At 33.9% G+C, this 5,629-nt stretch overlaps 1 non-coding gene across 1 annotated transcript; it reads left to right on the top strand.

Annotated features, from left to right (window-relative positions):
- Nucleotides 1–391: 391 nt before the first annotated feature.
- Nucleotides 392–464, top strand: trnav-cac (transfer RNA valine (anticodon CAC)). Its single transcript has one exon. It is a non-coding gene; the product is annotated as a tRNA-Val (tRNA).
- Nucleotides 465–5,629: the final 5,165 nt, after the last annotated feature.

Below are 5,629 nucleotides of genomic sequence, written 5' to 3' on the forward strand. Positions count from 1 at the left end.
GTGACGGCGTCACGGATGACGTTCTCCAGGAAGACCTTGAGCACACCGCGGGTCTCCTCGTAGATGAGGCCGGAGATACGCTTGACTCCGCCGCGGCGAGCCAGACGGCGGATGGCGGGTTTGGTGATTCCCTGGATGTTATCACGGAGAACTTTACGGTGCCGCTTGGCGCCTCCTTTCCCGAGTCCCTTTCCTCCTTTGCCTCTTCCGCTCATTTTAACACTAAGTCGTTTGTGTGTTAGAGATTAATAATCTGACCGGGAAGCAACCGCCAGGATTTATTGATCCTCTGCGGACGTAATGGAGGACACAAGACGCAAAACTTGGCGGGAGGAGCCAAACTAAGCGGCACAGGTATATGGTTGTTGTTGTTTGGCTTGCGGTCAGTGCGGTTTCCGTAGTGTAGTGGTTATCACGTTCGCCTCACACGCGAAAGGTCCCCGGTTCGAAACCGGGCGGAAACAAATTTTACAGTTTGATTCCCGGTTCTTCCTGCGTGAGTTTCCCGCGGCAGACACTGTAATTCAAAGCAATTTACAAGCAACGTTGGCTTCTAATGACTAAATGTTGTAGCCTTAACATGTTTTGTTTGAGCAATATAACCGAAATGTAATGTGTAAAATTAAAAAGCAAATACTCACATTCATGAAGCTGGAATCTGAGAGTTTTTCATTTTCCATAAAATGACTAAAACTATCAATCTATCATCAAAAATGTGGAATTTCTAAACTCATCCTTCAACATAAAAGAAAGTAGTCCTTATTTATGAGAGTAATTTGGATATATGGTTTTCTTCATGAATATCATGCAAATAGCAACTGCTGTTGTTAACATGTCATTCAGACATTTTAATGCAGATTACACATTAATATTCTGATTTAATGTCTCATTTGTATATAAACAGCTGAATTAGTTATTTATTGAGATGTTCAGTCGCAGAGGTTCATAATTACTGTGACTTCAGTTGACCACAAGGTGGCAGCAGTAAATAAGTGACCTGATCCACCTGATCACTTCTGCACAGTTTAATTTAAACACACAGGAAAACACATACCAGGATTATAAATATACACAATTAACTGATTTTAATGACCAATGAAAAACATTGTGAATTAATTCAACTGCTTGTAAAATCAGAATTATATGTGAGTTAATAAAGCCTCTTAGTTTGTCTTTGTAAAACAGTTTTGCTTGTGTATGATATCATAAATAGTAACGATGTGATAAACATAATATATACTGTATAGCTGCAATCAAAAGTTTATAGATACTTTTAATATAAATTAACAACAATTATTTTAAATTATTTTGACTTATAAAAAATGTTTGAAAGAAATCAAACTTATTTATTTGTGACAAAGAAGCTCGTTCTGTCATAGAAAACAATTTGTATAAATCATTAAAATGCTTTGACATGAATGCTCTTTGCAAGTGTGTCTAAATGTATATTTGTCTTTTGCTGATGATGCAGTTTTATAGTTTACTCTGCTAACATTAATACTACATAATGGCCCATAATAAACTTTATTGTTATTATAATTACTACAGTATTAGCATCATTATTGATTCGCAAAGTGAATGTTGAAATGTGATTGTGAATTGACGGTGTATTTTATGTATTTTAAACACTTTTCAATGCGTTTAACAATGGAGTGTAAAATTGTCTCGTCCCTTTAACATCATTTTCCGTTGGTACCGAAGCTTCTGGGAACAATTCATTTCACATTTGTCCACTAAGAACTACAGTTTCCTACAGGAAGCATGTCACCTGGAGAAGGCATTTATAATTACGCAGAACAATAAACAGTTTAGCTCCGTTCATATTTCTAGATTAGGATTATTGATACCCATCAAACATTTGGATGCTGAAAAAAAGTTGGTACCACATTACAATAAGAGATGAAACTAGTTTATTAATTAGCTTGTTAACACTTTATAAATCATTTATAAGCTGCTATAACGCATTAGATAAAAGGGGCAACAGTGACCTGTTTCCTGCCAAATAGTGAGCCACATGTATCTGAACTGTTCATGTCTCTTTGTTCTCGATCATCAGCATCTGTAGCTGCTGCTTCATCACATTTGTTCAGGTTACTAGTAATTAACCAACATTAGCATCTTAATGTTCAGTTCAGTTCAGACAACTTTATTTATCCCCCATTGAAAATTCACTTGTTGCTTCCCGGTCCATACATTTGGTCTGAACAGACAAACAACCACATATAGTTCAAATGTCAGAGGAAACATTAAAAGGCATACGACAGTTACAATAAGTAAAACAATAAATAAAAGCAGTAAATACAACAACATATCCAATGAATTACTGTAAAATCACATCATTTAAAATGAGTATTGTCTGCGTTGAGCAGTAAAAAGCAGAAGGAATAAAGGACTTGGAGTAACGATTCATTCTCATCAAGGGCTCATTATAACGTCGGCCCGAAGGCGTTAGAGAGAAAATGGTCAGAAAGTTTCATGTGGAAGATCAAACGATCAGATTCTTCCTCTGAGGCCTCGGAGGTGTTTAACTGACATGCTCTCAGCAGCCGTCCTCATTATATCAATTATAATAATATAATTCAAATTGAAGCACGCCGTGTCGCGTCCCCACTGGTTTGCCTCATATAAACTAAGCTAAGCTAGCTAAGCTAAGCTAAGCTAAGCTAGCAGCAGCTCGTGTCGACCCTCGGTGTCAGTGTTTGTTCTCGCATGCAAACTGTGTCAAGGTGAACAACAACAGCCAGCGAGGCCTTAACGAGCTTCAGCGTTTACGACCCTTCGTCATCATCAAACTTTCCATAAAGTGGAGTTTTATGGCCGTTCGCTGGTTAATGGTTTACCTGAGGACAGGTGACAGAGGGAAACAGAAACAAGATGGACGCCAAGTTCACACACACATTCCTCCTAATCTCCTCCTCTGAAATGTTCTGTTTCTTTCTTCTCTTATTCCTCTTCTGTCTGTCTTTATTTCTTTTTCTTCTCTTTTTCTTTCACCTCATTTTTTTTACTTCAGCTTTAGAAAACTTCAAATCAAAGCTCATGACACAAAACAACGAACCAGTGGTGGAAGGCAACACACAGAACATTTACTTCTTTAACTGACTATTTCCACTTCAACACATTTTCCTGCTCTACAACTGATACAGTCACTTTCCTACGGAAATATATTCACCTGAGGAGAAAAAATTCTGCTCTTTATTTCTGCATTAATGAGAAAATTATGTCGTTAATTCAGGCAAACAGAGCAAAATTTTTGTTTTTAAATTAACAACAAATTCTTCTGAACTCTGAGAAAAGTTTTCTTTAAAGAAAATTCTCAGAATCTCTTTTTTCCCTCGAGTGAATGCATCTTCTGAACCTTTCAGTTTACGATTAACACAAAACCTTTGTTAAAAGTTCAATGCATAACAGCTTTATTTATTTATTATTATCTAGTCTTATTTAGACTTAGTCTTATAGACTAGAGGAGTTTTAAACCAAAGTGAAAAAAGTAAAAGTGAAAGTCACTTGTTTGAAGAAAATAAGATTTTTATTCATTTTATTCTGAAATGTCTTTATTTACAGAATAAACTTCCCCTCAGTACAGAGAGTAATCCAGTGAAAAGATACTCACACATTAATACGTCTGTGATAATAATTAATAATATATTTTTGTGAATCATTAGTGGCAAAGGAGCATTTTATTTTTCTATAGTGAGTATTTTACGTACATTTTTCTGGTTTGTAATTTGACTTTTTATTACTCAGTGATATTTTAAACACAGGACTTTTACTTGTTATAGAGTATTTTTTCTGACAGCTGTGATCACAGCTGGAATTCTTCTTCTGATCATTTGATCAGACTCACATCTGTTTTACCTGGTTATAATTTATCTTCTTTTATAACGTGTCTCAGTCTCTTTGTAATGTATTCATTGTCGTTTCTTCTTGGCCGCATCTCTGTTTATAAAAAGATATTTTAATGATGGATTATCTGATTATCTGGATCTGCTGTGTTTCCATCTTCAGACACAGATCACAGTTTGACCTGCTGTGGTTTAATTACTGTAAAATATGATAATGAATAATAAATATTGTAGGATATGGTGTTTACATGACAATTTGTTCTTTCCAGTGAACAAATACCATCTACCCATATTTTTACAAAAAACACGAGAGTGAAAAAATTAATGTTTTACATGGTATTTTATCAATATATTTAAATCAATATTGAATTTAAATTAATAAATAGAATTATAATAATAAATGTGATCAAAATGTCACTTTTGAATGAACATGGAAAAGAAAACTTAATTATTCCGATTTTAAAGAAATGTTACTTTAAGCATTTATAAACATGTAATAAATGGTTTATAACACAATATTGTAGTTGTTTACAGATATTAGGACATTTGAAATGTTTGTTAATGTGCAGTATTTGTCAGCACCAGCTGTTTCACCTCCTCCACATTAACAAACACTTACATCTGATTACAGCTTCATTATATCTGTTATAAACCATTTATTATCCACATGTTTATATACTGGTAATAACTGTTATAAGTGTTTTACTTTCACTATAAATTGTATGAATGTCTTTCTAAATTCATTAATGTGCCTTTATTACATTTAACCTGACACCTTGTAGCTGTTGTGCATTATTACAAATTCAAAGCATGAAATAAAAACATCATTTTCTTGATATTATTATTATATTTTTCTTATTCTTTACAGTAAATATGTTTTTATTTTCCTTTATCTTCATTTCACAAAACGGCATTATAAACATTCAGCCAAAAGATAATTAATACAGAGATCTCTCTGATTATGTGGCAAAATTGCACTTTACATCTATTTTCACAGCATTATTAATTCTTATATCTTATGACCCATAATTATGTAAATTTAGTTTAACTGTGTCTTATTTTATGTCGACTGTAAAAGTATTTGGTTTATGAGCTTTGTGAGGAATAAACTTGACACTGAATCTGTAATAAATAAACAATTTCCTCCTGAATTTATTAATAAATATCAGGCTCAAAAACAGAACAATTATAAATTTGATAAATTAATTTTAGTCTATTGAATAGATGAAAACATTTTTTTTAAATCGCTGCTTCTTTTAAAAAGAAAAGGAAAAATGCCATAAATGTAAGAGGAAAAATTTAACTTTCCATTGGATGTAAAACAGGTGAGAAAATTAACTTACCTTTGATTTTGTGTTACAGTTTTTTTAATTAAAAATCTTACCTTTCATGCAAAAGAATCTCAGGTGCAGACTGGATATATATGTAATATTACGGTTGGAAATATAAAAGTAAAGGTTCATTTAATTCTAGTAAATACAGGAATAAACAGAAAGTTACTGGTAATTAAAATACTTGAGACACAGAAGCAGCTGAAGCAGAAACATCAATCAAACCGTCGTGTGTTTGTGTTTAATGAGAATTATTGAGGCTTTATGTGATTTTACTGCAACAGAATGAACCGAATACTCATCAGTGTAAAACAATAAATCTCCCATAAATCCATAAAGAAGCAGCTCATCCTTCTTCGGGGGGGGGGGGGGGGGGGGGGCTGAGGACCAGCAGGAGGGCTGCTTCTACTGGAGGGTTGTCAGTTTAAATCCCTCCCTCCATCGTAGTACTGA

This window comes from Seriola lalandi, unplaced genomic scaffold (assembly GCF_002814215.2).
Source record: "Seriola lalandi dorsalis isolate HSWRI2012SDOR001 ecotype SW California unplaced genomic scaffold, Sedor1 jcf7180002054681, whole genome shotgun sequence".
NCBI lineage: Eukaryota > Metazoa > Chordata > Actinopteri > Carangiformes > Carangidae > Seriola > Seriola lalandi.